We start from the raw sequence: 15,695 nt of genomic DNA, 5'->3' as shown, positions 1-15,695 counted from the left end.
GCATAAACTCTCTTTCTGTCATCCCTAGTCACTGTCCAACTCTCTGATGCATAGCAGGTAATTGCAAAGACTATAGACTGGATCAGGCGCACCTTAGTCTCCAGCCTGATGTCGTTGCACTTCAGTACTCTTGAGAGGTCCCTCACAGCTGACTTTCCCAATGCAATTCGTAGGGATGGTGGCGGAGTAAGGAAATGGTGGATCAAAACAAACAAACAAACAAACAAAAATGTAGTGGGGGTGAGCAGCAACCCATACTCTCTAGTTCTTTAAAAAATGAAAACACCCATTGCTTTTGAGTCTGAACCAATTCATAGCTGATTCTCCTATAAGATTCTGAGTCTGTACATTGTATAGGAAGAGGTTGTTCTCCTTTAGCCCTTGGAACCACGGGTGGATTAGAACTGGCAGAGACCCAGCCTTTGGGTTTGTAGTGCAACTCCCTGTGGACTATCAGAGCTCCCTTATACTTTGTAGTTTATGGCAGTTCATATGATATCCAGTCAGTATTCTTAGCCACTATGCATTCTTCTTTGGTATTCGTTGTTCATTGTCAACTTTCTATGGACATGAAGAAGCAATTGAAAGTACTATGGCTTGGATAAATCACACTTGAATCATTAAACTGACAGTCTTGCACTTTAGAACTTTGGAGAGGTTTGTGAAAGTGGTTTTCTCTCAATGCAACCAACATACTTTTTGATTTCTTGACTAATTGATACCATAGGTATTGACTTTGGATCCAAGTAAAATGAAATGGTGGACAATTTCAATCTTTTCTCCATCATGATGTTGCCTATTAGTCCAGTGGTGAGGATCTTGTTTCTTGATGTTGACTTGATTTATTCAAGGGTATAATCTTTGACCTTTTAAAAGTCATAGAGAAATATAGAGAGATAGATAGATAGACAGACATACAGACACATGTTGTTGTTATGAGCCATCGAGTCAGAATCAACTCATAGCTGCTCCTCCAGGGGGTTTTCAGAGGCATTCGAGGAGATTTCCCATCTTTCTCCCACTGAGCAGCTGGTGGATTCAACCTATGCTACCAGTTCATCTCCTTTCCACTAGGCTAGTAGATCTTATAAACTTGCATTTGTGTGTATACATATAGTTTATCTTACCTTAATTATATGAAGATCAACTAAGATACTGTATGCATTTTTCACATTAAAAATACTCTGTAAATATCAGTAGTATACCTTGGATTGAGTATGTTAATTTATTTTTAACAATACTTGAATTTATATTGTTGGATAATAAAATTTTCTACACTTATGATGGTGTGTTACACTTGCAAACTTTTGCAATCTGTAGAGTGTGTAAATTATTGAACAATATTATTAATATCACATGCAACCAAGATTCTGCTGAAAATGATCCTTAAAATTATGTGCAGGCTGAGTTTAGAAGAGGTGATGGTACAATGGATACTATAGCTAATGGTAGATGAATCTTGGCTGAAAGCAGAGAGTACCAGAGGAACATCTATCTGTGTTTCATTGACTATGCAAAGGTATTTGACTGTGTGGATCACAACAAACTGAGGCTAACTCTGAGAAGAATGGGAATCCCAGAACACTTGATCGTGCTTATGTGAAACTTATATTTGGACCAGGAGGCAGTTGTGAGAACAAAGCAAGGAAACACTGCATGGTCCAAAACTGGGAAGGGTGTATGCCAGGGATGTGTCCTATCTCCATACCTTTTCAATCTATATGCAGAACAGATCATCCAGTAGGCTGGGCTCTATGAGGAGAAATTGTGGCATCAGGATTGGAGGAAGATTCATCAACAATCTGCATTATGCAGATGATACAACCCTGCTTGCTGAAACTGAGGAGGACCTGAAGCGCTTGCTGCAGAAGGTCAAGAACTGCAGCCTTCAATATGGACTGAAGCGCAACATCAAAAAAACAAAGATTCTCGCCACTGAGCCTACTGGCAGCATCAAGATAAATGAAGAAGAGACTGAGATTATTCATAGCTTCAGTTTTCTTGGTTCCACAATCAACACTCTTGGTACCAGCAACCAGGATGATTTGCATTGGGAATGTCAGCTGTCAGAGACCTCTCCAGAGTATCAAAGAGCAATGATGTCAGCATAGAGACTAAGGTGTGCCTGATTCAGGCCATGGTCTTTGCAATTACTTGCTATATAGCAGAACGCTGGACAATGACTAGGGATGATAGAAGAAGAATTGATGCCTTTGAGCTCTGGTGCTGGAGAAGAGTGCTGAATTTATCATGCACTGCCAGGAGAACAAACAGGTTCGTCCTAGAGAGAGTGAGACTGAGCTGCTCCTCAGAGGCAAGGATTCTGAAGCTTTGTCTTACGTACTTTGGACATGTTGCAAGGCAGGCTGAGTCCTTGTAGAGGGACGTTATGCTTGGGAGGGTGGAGGGACAGCTCAAGAGAGGAACACCCTGGATGAGATGGATTGATTCAGTGACTAGGGTTATGGGCGTAGGTGTGTCAGAGACAATAAGTTTGGCATAGGATAGAGTAGGGTATAGGATTGTTGTGCATAGTGTTGCTATGAGTCACAAGTGATTCTAGGGTACATAGCAACAACAACAACAACAACAACAACAACAGAGTAGTTTAGACTTACAGTGACCTGGAATTTGTCTACAAATTCTAACTACAAGTACCTTAAAGAAGATATATACATTTTTTTTTCACATATATAAGGCATATTAAGATAGTGCTCAGAATCAATAAATAAAGAAAAACTAAAACTGCAAAAGTCAAGGAAAGTCTTCAAATCTCAGAAATAAAATATGAAATATTAATATCTTTGCTACTATCAACCTAGGCCAATGTTTTCGCCCTTACTGCTCCTTTGGGCTCCTATAGAGTCCCAGACTGCTCTAAACCAGCAAGTGTGTCCTAGACAGTTAAGCTCAGGGAAAAGCTCTCTTAAGTTCAGAGACAAGTTTGCTTGTCTGAGTTTGTGTTGTGTATGCTGCTATTACACATATCTCTTCTATTCCTGCCTACACTCCATTATACTATTGTTCTTCACAAACAGAACACAAGTTCAAATGGAAAAATAGAAAATATTTCAGGATGGTAACAAGAGAGCATTAAAGCAAGTATAAGGCTCTTTTTGACAAATAGGCCCTGTTTTACTTCTGAAGGCTCTTGCTCATGAAACACTCTTTGTCTGCAAAATATGCTCATCTAGGAAAATAGGACTATTTTATGAAGAAAATATAATTATTCAAATATTCTTAACACAAATATGTCTTGTAGGACGTGCAACTAGGGTACTCAGAGGAAAATACAATGAAACTTCATCTTATGTACTTTGGATATGTTGTTATGCTCAGAAAGGTTGTCAAAGAAAAGAGGAAGACCCATAGGTTTTTGCTATGAGATATAGTCAACTTGACAGCACATAACAACTGTAATTGTTTGAGAGTCCTGGTGGCACAGTAGTCATTCAACTGTCAACCAAAAAGTTGAGTGTTCAATCAGCCACTTCATAGGAGACACATTCTGTAAAGATTAAAACCCAATGACTTAGGTGAAAGAAATAGGAAAGGTGCAGTGTGAAAAACAATGTATTCAAACTTTGTAAATAAATCAAGATAAAATAAAAAAATTTAAAAAGAGGCATTAAAATCTCGAAAATCCCTACTTGCTTTAGAGTCAGTTCTAACTGATGGTCAAGTGTACATATCTTTATGGAAGGAGACTGCCACATCTTTCTCCAGGGAGCAGCTGATAGATTTGAACTGGAGACTTTTGTTTGCCTTCCAACGTACGCACTATGCCTTGGAAAGCCTATGAGCAGTTCTACTCTACCCTACACAGGATCATTATGAGTGGGAGTCGACTCAATGGCAATGAGGTTGTATTGTTAGATATTGTAATTGTTTGCTTCGTTAGTCATATCTTTCTTTAGGCAAGAGCTCTTCAGTCAAGAAGAGAGTTTTGTTCATTTCTGTTTTCTCAGTGCCTAACAGAGTGCTGTGTACATAATGATTAATCAATAAACATGTGTCTAAAAGATGAATGAATCAGTGGACCTAAAACTGTTCTTTGTCACAAGGGTTGAAAAAGTGAACTAAGCACCAATGGTCAATAATCCTTCACATTGTTAGGAGATCAGATTGGACAGTTTTAGCTTCTTTCAGAAACACTAAACAAATCGACTCTTCCTCTAAATGTTACAAGAGAGTGTTCAATTCCGTATTTACTCGATTTCCTTATTTCACCCAAGCCTTTTCCTTACTTTGCTTAATGGTTTATCTGTGTGTGAATGTGTTTTGAACTAGACACAAAAAATCCATTGCAACCCACAAACAAAATGGCTATTTTCTGTTTTGATAACATATTGGGCAATGCCTATTTATATGCAACTAACACGTGAATTTTTAATTTGATTCCCAACCTTGCCCACTCCCCATCCTCTGACAGCTAAGTGTGCTATGCCACGTGTGTGCGTGTGTGTGTATAGAAAATATGGTGTAAGACAAATCTGCTACAAAAACATTAAAAAGCAAAAATGTCACAAAAAATTCAAGATGTGTGTGACCCAAACCATGGTGTTTTTCATTGCCTCATATGCACTTTAAAAATTTTTTTTCATTCATTCATTGTTTGACATTTTCTTCCCTCCCCCTCCTTCTATCTTCCCCCAGTCCACATTGTAATGCACCTCTCGTTCCAGATTGTTGTCATACATATAAAACCTAATTGTGTATTCCTTTTGGACCATTCTTCCCTTTATCTCTTAAAATGCACTGTTCATTATCCATCCATTCTTTTCCTATTTTCCTCCCAACCTCTCATGTCAGTCCTATTTTATAATAGCAATGTTATGTAGTATTTGTCCTTTTGTTACTGAGATATTTCACTCAGCATAATGTCCTCCAGGCTTCCCCATACTGTGCAATGTTTTATAAGTTCATTGTTTTCAATGTTGCATAATATTCCATCGTGTGAATGTACCATAATATTTTTTAAAAATATTATTTTGTGTGTGTGTGTACCATCAAATCACATCTGACTGGTACAGGAGGAGACTGTCCCTCCTTCTACAGCAGACCATCTGGTGGATTCAAACCTCATGCTTCTGGGATTGCAGTGCAGCTTCTTGCCACTAGGCCACCAGAGCTCCCCATACCACAATTATTCCATCCATTCACTTGCTGGTGAGCACTTGGATGGCTTCCATCTCTTTGCTATTGTGAATAACATAGCAAAAAACATTGGTGTTCATACATCTGTTTGAGTTATGGCTCTGGTTTCTTTAGGATATATTCCTAGTAGTGGAATTGCTGGGTGAAATGGTATTTCTATTTCCAAGGTTTTGAGAAAGCATCAGACTGCCTTCCGTAGTGCTTGTACCATTTTACATTCTCACCAGAAGTGAATAAAAGTTCTAACCTCTCTACAACTTCCCCAGCATTTGTTGTTTGTTGCCCTATTGAAACTTCTCCAACAGGGCAAAAAGGAAAGCCACAGACTTGGGAAAAATATTTGGTAATTGCATATCTGATAAGGGACTTATACCTAAAATGTATAGAATACTCATGTAACTCAATCAGAAAAAGGTAAACAAGTCACAAAATGAGCACACCGTATGAATAGACAATTCACCAAAGAAGACATTCAGATAGCAAACAAACACATGAAGAAATGTTCAAAATCCTTAGCTATCAGAGTGATGCAAATCAAAACAACTATGATATATCATCTCTTCTCAGCAATAATAGCAAAGTTCAACAGGGCCTCTTATGCATTTAAGATTTTTGTTGTTGTTGTTGCTGTGTGCTGTCAGTCGGATCCAACTGGCACAGGAGGAAATGTGGTGGATTCGAACCGCACTTCTTCGGGATTGCAGCACAGCTTCTTGCCACTGGGCCACCAGAGCTCCCTTTGCATTTGAGATTTGTTATGATCTGCTTATCTGTAAGAATATACATTTTTCCACACCTGAAAGAATTTTGGTGGTGTAGTCCCTAAGAAATTATGCGGCTAACCCAGAGGCAGAGGCTCTCTCACGGTCCAAAAGATCTCTTCTTGTGTGATTTACAGACACCAAACACCTGTAGAGAGAGTCAGTCATAAGTCAGTTCCAACACGAAGGCAATGAGTTGTTGAGTTTCATGTTTAATTGACTGTTAGACAATTAATAGAGAAGACTAAAGAATTGATACCTTTGAATTGAGGCACTGGTAAGAACACCATGATCTATCAGGACAAATCTGTATGTCTTGGAAGAAGTATATAACCAGAATACTCTTTAGACTTCATCTCACGAATTTTGGACATGTTATCGGGAGGAACAAGTCCATGAAGAAGAATGCCATGGTTGGTTAAGTAAAAAGGTCTGTGAAAAAGAGGGAGACTCTCAAACACACGTGTAGAGAAACTCCAAGAGTTGGCTCAAACACAACAAAGACTGAGAATGGCATAAGATTGGTTTGTGCTGTTGTTGTGTGCCATTGACACAGAAGAAACTGAGTTGACCCTGCAGCAAGATTTCAGAGACAAGGGAGGAGACAAACCATTCTCCTCCCACAGAGCAGTGAGCCGATTCAAAACTGTGTGTCTTTCAGACTGCACCACAGCTTCTAGCCCCTAGGGCCACCAGAACTTCCTTAAAATTGGATAGTGTTTCATTATGTTGGTCCACAGTGTCGCTAGGAGTCTGAGTTGATCCAATGACACCTAATAACAGCAGTAAAAGTAGTACTTGATAATTCAACTTTTTTAAATTTATGGTGCTGGGAAACTTTTACAATCCATTAGCTGAAGAAATATTGGTATACTATAGATGCAATATGCAAATCTTTAGTGGTCAGATGTTATACCAGACATTCATTGGCGAGTTGGAAACTATTATGTTTTCTTATGTAAGGCCAATACTCTTTATTTATGAGACCCACAACTTAAAACATTCTGGACAGAAGATATTAGGAAGATATTTTATTCACACACTATTACAATGCTACCTTGATCCTTTTTTTCTGAGTTCATGCTAAAGAATAAAAATTTGTGGCTTCTAAATCTTTATTCTGTGTTGTTGTCATGTACTGTCAAGTTGACTATGACTTATAGTGACCCTAGACCCTACAGAGTGTAGGAATTATCAAACAATATCATTAGTATCACATGCAAGCAAGATTCTGCTGAATATTATCCAAAAGTGACTGGAATAGCATATCAACAGAGAAATGCCAGAAGTGCTGGCTGGGTTTAGAAGAGGCCGTGATACTAGGGATTTTATAGCTAATGTTAGATGGATCTTGTATGAAAGCAGAGAACACTGGAGGACTGTCTACCTGTGTTTCATTGACTGTGCACAAGCATTTAATTGTGCGGATCACAATAAATTGTGGCTAACTCTGAGAAGAATGGGAATATCAGAATGCTTGATAGTGCTCTTGCAAAATCTATACTTGGACCAGGGAGCAGTAGTCACAAAAGAATTAAAAATCACTACATGGCACAAAATCAAGAAAGGAGTGCATCTTTTTTCCCTGACTTTTCAATCTATATGGTGAACAGGTCATTTGAGATGCTGGAATTTATGTCCTGTCTCCATACCTTTTCAATCTATATGCAGACAGATCATTTGGGAGGCTGGGCTCTTTTGTTTTGTTTTGTTTTGTGTTTTTTTTTGTTTGTTTTTTTGAGGCTGGGCTCTTTGAGGAGGAATGTGGCACTCAGGATTGGAGGAAGACTCATCAACAATCTGCGTTATGCAGATGACACAACCCTGTTTGCTGAAACTGAGGAAGACCTGAAGCGCTTGCTGTAAAAGGTCAAGGACTGCACCCTTCAATATGGATTAAAGCTCGACATCAAGCAAAGATTCTAACCATTGTTCCAATTGGCACCATCAAGATAGATGGGAAAGAGACTGAGATTGTTAACAGCTTTAGTTTGCTTGGCTGTGCAATCAACACCCATGGTACTAGCAGCCAGGAAATCAAGAGACGAACTGCATTGGGAAAGTCAGCTGTCAGAGACCTCTCCAGAGTACTGAAGAACAACAATGTCAGTCTGGAGACTAAAGTGTGCCTGATACAGACCATGTTGTTGTTGTTGTTGTTGTTGTTGTTAAGAGCTGCCGAGTCACAGGTGGCTCATAGTGACCCTATTAATGAAAGTCCTCAACACCTGTCTGACTTTTATACTTTCTCCAAGTTCATAGGGTTTCCGGAGGCAAGCTATTACTGAAATAGATGCCACTTCTGCTTCCAAGTTTGTTTTAATTGTGGAGCTCCACCAAACACTATCCGCCATGGGTAACCATTAATGCATTTGACACATCAGTGTCACAGTGTTCAGATTCACAGTAACCACAAGTTACCTCTGTACGGCAAGTGGACACAACAGGGCTATACAACCTAGAAGAATGTTTGAACAAAAACAACGAAAAACAGATCCAGACCATAGTCTTTGCAATTATTTGCTAAGCATCAGAAAGCTGGACAATAAGTAGGAATGATAGAAGAAGAATTGAAGCCTTTGAGCTGTGGTGCTGGAGAAGAGTATTGAATATGCCATGGACTGCTAGGAGAACAAGAGGTTCGTCCTGGAGAGGGTGAAACCAAGCTTCTCCTTGGAGGTAAGGATTCTGAGGTTTCTTCTGACATACTTTGGGCATGTTGCAAGGAGGGACCAGTCCTTGGAGAGAGAAGTCATGCTTGAGAATGTGGACGGACAGCTCAGGAGAGGACAACCCTCAATGAGACTCAGTGACTGGGGTAATGGGGATAGGTGTGTCAGAGACAACAAGATTGGCTCCGGATAGAGGAGGGTTTAGAGCTGTTGCACATAAGGTTGATATGAGTCACAGGAAACTTGTTGGCACATAGCAACAGCAACAACATGAACAATAGATCTGAACCCTGCCCTATCCTTAGCCGATCTCACTGTCTTTGGCACATCTGACCTTACTGCCACAATCAGTGTGTTAATACATCTCATCCAGGGTCTTCCTCTCTGGCGCTGAACCTCTTCACTTCCAAGCATTACGCCCTTCTGCAAGCACTAGTCTGTCCTGGAAGCATGCCCAAAATATGTGAAATGGAGTTTCAAAATCTTTGCCTCCAGGGAGCAATCTGGTTTCACCTTCTTCAAGGTGGACATATTTGTTCTCTTGGTGGTCAATAGTATGTTCAATATTCTTCTTCAGCAATACAACTCAAAGGCAGCTATTATCTTTCTGTCATCCTTTTTCAATGTCCAGTTCTCAGATGCATAGCAAGCAATTGAGAATGTCATGGCCTGGATCAAGTGTATCTTAGCTTCTAGACTAACATTATTGTTTTTTAGCACTCTAAAGAGGTCACTGAGACCAGACTTTCTCAAAACAACTCATCTTTTTATTTCCTGACTGCTTCTGCCAAGAGTGTGGATTTTAGATCTGAGCAAGATGAAACTGTTAACAACCTGAATCTTCTCTGCTTTGATCATGATGCTGCCAATTGGCTCGGTGGTAAGAATCTTTGCTTGATGCTGAGACACCATCTATATTGAAGAATGCAATCTTTGTCTTTGTACAGCAAATACTTCAAGTCCTCCTTAGTTTTGAGGAGCAAGGTTGTGTCATCTGCATAAAACAGGTTTTTGATGAGTCTTCCTCCAATCTTGATGTCACATTCTTCATAAACTCCAGACTTTTCCAATGCAATAATGTCTCCTGGTTTCTTCACTGCTGGTACCAAGGGTCCAAGTAAGATGAAATCATTGACAATTTCATTTTTTTCCCTCTATGCAACATGGTATTGATTATTGGTCCAGTGGTGAGGATTCTTATCTTCTTGATGGTGGGGTGTAATCCATATTGAAGTCTATTATCTTCTGCAGCAAGTGCTTCAAGTCCTCTTCAGTTTGAGAAAATAAGGTTGTACCATCTACATAACTCAAGTTTTTGATGAGTATTTCATTGATACTGATGCCACATTCTTCTTCATAAAGTCCAGCTTCTCGAATGATTTTTATCTTGATTGTTTCTTCAATTTCTTTCATATCTTACTAGTTAATTTCAGAAGATCTAAAGCCAGAATAGCAGGTTCAAATTCCTGTTTTTCCATTTATTTACTACAAAGCCTTAAACAAGTTAACAGACTCACTTTGTCTTCTCAGGTTTTTATTTTTTAATATATAGAATGGATGGGTGTGTCAGAAGCAGTGTAATTGGCACAGGATAGAGCAGGGTTTAGGGCTGTTATACATATGGTCGCTATGAGTCGCAAGCAACTCGATGGCACGTATCAACAACAACAACAAAATGAGATTATACCCAGATTTACCCAATTAGCATTAGTAAGGATCCAAAGAAATAATACATATAAAACACTTTATAAAGTTGTTGTGCAATAACCACTAATAGAAGTAAACAATTTATCATTCCATTTGAGTATAACTAATGTGTGGTAGTTCAAGCTCTATAGATTTTCCTCTGAGATCAGCTAGTCTAAATATTATTTTCTTTCAAGTATGGGGATAGAAAGCCAACCAGAAACCACTTATAAACAAAGAAGCTGAAGATCAAAGGAGGTAAAAATAATTCATTTAGGGTCATACAATGAATCACATAGTTGAGACTAGAATCTTGACTTCATATTTTCAAGTCCATTGAGCCTATCAATATACTACACAGCATCAAATTCAATGTAACTTACAATTTTTCCAAAGTTAGAAAAACCCAAGCTAAAGTTACTGCAGTTCAATCACTTCAGACTCATATTGATACCAAATGACAGAGCAGGTGGTGAGTTGTAATGGTCAGGTTTTTGGGCCAGTAGCAAAATACTTTGACCACAAAGATAGTCCTCCTTAATAAATGCTGGGGAGCCAAGAAACCAAACCCACTACTATCTAATTGATTCCGACTCACAGCAACCCTGCTGCACGGAGTGAAACTTCATCAAAGGGTCTCCAAGGCTAAAATCCAAGGGTTTCCAAGGCTAACATGTGAGAAGCAGCCTACCTCATCGTTCTTCCTTAGTGGCTGGTGGGTTCCAGTAACTGACCTTTTGATTAGAAGTCAGAATTTTTAATCACAGCACTACTAGAGATCCTGGGGAAGGGAGGGAGAGGGGGTAAAAACATGCAACAATGAATGAATGAACATGTAAGTTTCCTGTAAACTTTCATTAAAATAACAATTAATATTTAAAAATTTATTTTAAAAAATAGTTTGGGAAGAAAGATTTAAAATTACTAACATGTTAAAGAAAACAACTTAGGTGTATCTTCACTTAGGATGTGCAAAATTATATACTGTTTCATCAAATGTGAGTTTATATGCATCCATTTCTGAAGAAAGCACTGTACATACCTCACGGTGAGAGTGTTTTCATTTTACATATATTGATTCCTCTTTGCTTTGGAACATTTTAAAATTTTTTTGTTTTGGTTGTTGACAGGTTTATTATGCATTCAGTACAGCTCAGGAAATTGCAAAGGAAAATAATGAATGTGATAGGGTTACAGTCCACCCACGTAACCCTTTTACTTGGCTGCCTTATCCTTCCAATCAGGCATCACCCCAAAGTAAACTCTGCTGCTCAAAAACAATGATGAACAAATTATGGCAACAGGCTGATGAAATATACTAATTGAAGTGCTTTCTTGAAAGATTTTCCCAATACTAACCTGATCCTGTGATGAACAAGACAGCACTTCCAATTAAGTGCTGTGGCATTCAAGCCCTTCTGAGACACTAAACATTCCAACAGCCTAAGGTTTGGTGGCATATATATAATTGGCAATTCTGAGGTACAGGGGTCTGATTTCTTTTTTTTTCTGTTTGATTTCTCAGAACTTTTAATATGTCTTGGAACTATTCAAGAACATTTTGGAAAATGTTACAGCAAGATTTTGGTAGTACAAAGATTCTCAAAGTGTGATTTTTTTTCCCTTTAATTTTCTGTTAATAGAAGTATAGATTCATAAGCATTTATAAGAACTAACAGCACAATATCACTCAAGAGAAAGTTAGAAATGGAAGAGTACACAAAGACATAGACAAGGGGCTGCATTTCAGCAGCCGCCGCTGCGTCTTCAGCGACTGCTGCCGGGTCAGCAACCTTCTCCGGGTTGTCAGCAACCGCCACCAGGTCTTCAGCAACCACAACCGAGTGGTCAGCAACCGCAGCCTCTGCATTGTCGCAGAGTCAAAGAAAGTGAACTTGCACCAAAAAAAGAGTGAACTGAGTTGGGAGTGACACAGACTCTATCTTGTTGTGATGCTCGAGTATTCTATAAATTCTATATGTAAGTCCCTTTTTTTTCCAGTCTGTGGTTTTCTTTCTTACCCTGTTGGAGAAGTTTGTTCACAATAGCAAAGAGCTGGAAACAATCCAAGTGCCCATCCACAAACGAATGGATAGAGAATCTGTGGTATATTCACAAAATGGACTACTATGCTGCATTGAAAAACAAGGAACTAAAAAAAAAAGAAAAACAAGTAACTCAAGAAATATTATACAAAATGGGTCACCCTGGAAGACACTCTGCTGAATGAAATATCTCAGTCACAAAAGGACAAATACTGCTTAGTGTCACTGTTGTAAGAAAAGGGCTGACCTAGGGGTTGGGGGGGAGAACTAAGAAAAGAGGGGATAACTAATGTATACTGCATTGAAACGGATGAGGGAGAGAATTGTTAAAAAGGAATATATGATTAGGTATTATTTGCATGACAAGAGTCCAGAGTAAGAGCTGCATAGTAACATGAACTGGCGTGGGGGGGATTGTATAACAACGAAAGAACTTTTTTCTTTTCAAAGAAAAAAGTGAACTGGAGGGAGGAGTGGGCGGGGAGGAAAATGTGCAACAGTGAATGAATGGAAATCCAGGTTCTCTATAAACTTTCATTAAAAATCTCAATTAAAAAAGATGAAAATAATAAACTAGTCGACAAGACAGAAAAAAAGAAATAGACAAGGAAAGCAAACACTGTTAGATACACAATTTTGAAGTTAAAGGAAAAAAACAAAAAGAAATAACATATAGAGGGCTTTCTCCCTTGTTCAACTTCTTCCAATGGTTAATATCTTGGATAATGTTCTAGCAAAATAGAGTACTAGGCAGATGACAGCCTACACCTATACAACTAAGACACAAGAAAACTAAGATAACACACCTTCATTGGGAGAACAATGAGGCAAGATTGAATCAGTGGAATACAGAATTAGTTTAGGTGGATAACAAATCCCTCAATAATAATCAGGTAGAGGCATAATTACAAAAAAAAGAAAGGAAAAGGGGATAAAATACAAAGAGGTGTGAGAAAATTCCAGTTCACTTCAGTTAACTATTGCACCCAGCAAAATTGTCTATCAAATATGAAGGAGCGATCAAGATATTACCAGAAAAACAGAACCTTACAGGAGTTTGTAAAAACAAGACCAGTGTTGCAGGAAATAGTGAGAGATGTCCTTCTTAAAGAAGGGCCACAGAAAGCAGGACGGACCAAAGTACCTAGCAACAACACCAAAAAGAACTCAACAAAATGATAGCAATAAAACCTTGCCTCTCAGTAATCACACTGAATGTGAACGGTTTAAATGTACCTCTGAAGAGAAAAGAGTAGCAGATTGTATAAAAAACCAAAATCCATCAGTATGTTGTCTACAAGAGACTCACTTAAAAAATGAAGATGAAGAAAAACTAAAAATAAAAGGATGGGGGAAAATATACCAAGCAAATGGCAACCAGAAAAAAGCAGGAGTAGCAATACTCTCTGATAAAATAAATTTCAATGCAAAAACCATCACAAAGGACAAGGAAGGTCACTACATAATGCTTAAAGGGTCAAGTCAATAGAACAAGAGAACATAACACTAATAGATATCTATGCACCAAATGAATGACCTGCAAAGTATATAAAACAAACATTAACAAACTGAAAAAGGAAATAGACAACACTACTATCTATAGTACTTGGAGACTTTAATACACCACTCTCAAGAAAATATAGAACTACCAGAAAGAAACTCAGCAATGACACTGAATAATTAAACCACACAATAAACCAACTCGATCTCATAGATATTTATAGGCTAATGCTCCTCCAAAAAGCACAGAACACCTTCTTTTCCAATGTGCATGGAACATTCTCTCGAATAGATGATATTTTAGGTCACAAGGCAAGCATCAATAAATTAAAAAAATATAGTAACATTACAAAGCATCTTCTCAGATCACAATGCTACAAAATTAGAAATTAATGACAAGAGGGTAAAGGAGGGGGAAAAGCCATACATTTGGAAGCTTAACAAAGCTTTGCTTGAACACAAGTGGGTACTAGAAGAAATAGAAAATGAAATAAAAAAATTTCTAGAAACAAATGACAATAAAAACACCACTTACCAAAACCTCTGGAAAATAGCCAAAGCATTAATCAAAGGTAAAGTTATAGCAATAAGCAAACATATCAAAAGGCAGTAAAAAATGACCATTGACTCTCTAACCCAACATCTCCAACAAGTTGAAAAGAACAGCAAGGAAATCCGACACCCTCTAAAAACCCCGAAATTACAAAAATTAGAGCAGAAGAAATGAAATAGAAAACAACTGAAACCATCAACAAAACTAGGAGTTGGTTCTTTGAAAAAGTCAATAAAATCAACAAACCACTAGCAAAACTAACAAAAGAAAAGAAGGAAAAGACACAAATAACCCAGATAAGAGATGAAACGGGTCACATCACAACAGAATCAACTAAAATAAAAAGGCTAACATTAGAATATTATGAAAAACTATACTCAAACAAATATGAAAACCTAGAGGAAATGGACAGATAGTTAGAAATGCTCAGCCTACTTAAACTGACACAAACCAAATCTGAACACCTGGACAGACCTATTACTAAAGAAGAAATTTAAAATGTAATAAAACAATTTCCAAACAAAAAAAGCCCTGGATCAGATGGTTTTACAAGTGAATTTTGTCAAACATTCAGAGAAGATCTGTCACCAATTCTACATAAACTATTTCAGAAAATAGAAAAAAGATGGAATTCTCCCAGACTCATTCTATGAAGCAAACATATCTTTGATTCTAAAGCCAGGTAAAGACACCACCAAAATAAAAAATTATAGGCCAATATCTCTCATGAACACTGAGGCAAAAATCCTGAATGAAATCTTGGCCAATAGAACCCAACGATAAATAAAAAGTAATAATAATAATAATAATAATTATTATTCACTATGACCAAGTGGGACAGTTCAGCATAAGAAAAACAGTGTAATTCATCATATTAACAAAGCAAAGAACAAGAACCCATGATCCTATCAATTGATGCAGAAAATGCCTTTGACATAATACAACTTTTCCTGATTAAAACACTTAATAAAATAGGATTAGAGGGAATTTATTCAACATAGTAAAAAGTATATATGCAAACCTGAGATCCAGCATTGTTCTCAATAGACAGAGATTAAAGACATTCTCTTTAAGAACTGGAACTAGGCAAGGATGCCCACTAACACCGTTCTTATTTGATACTGTATTGGAAGTCTTAGCAATAGCAATAAGACAAAAGAAGGAAATAAGAGGTATCCAAACTGGCAAAGAGGAGATAATATTATCCCTCAATGCAGATGATATGAGAGTAAATTTAGATAACCCAAAAGACTCAACAAGAAAACTACTGGACATAGTTGATCAATTCAGCAAAGTAGTAGGATACAAGATCAACATACAA

General features: G+C 37.8%; 1 pseudogene; it reads right to left on the bottom strand.

Moving 5' to 3' along the window:
* Nucleotides 1-12,146, bottom strand: part of LOC102843503 — a 96,959-nt pseudogene extending 84,813 nt beyond the window's left edge.
* Between the last annotated feature and the right edge of the window lie 3,549 nt (nt 12,147-15,695).

Source organism: Elephantulus edwardii, unplaced genomic scaffold, assembly GCF_000299155.1.
Source record: "Elephantulus edwardii isolate Elephantulus edwardi_28Jun2011 unplaced genomic scaffold, EleEdw1.0 scaffold00040, whole genome shotgun sequence".
Classification (NCBI taxonomy): Eukaryota; Metazoa; Chordata; class Mammalia; order Macroscelidea; family Macroscelididae; genus Elephantulus; species Elephantulus edwardii.
This window is presented reverse-complemented; position numbering and strand designations above follow the sequence as displayed.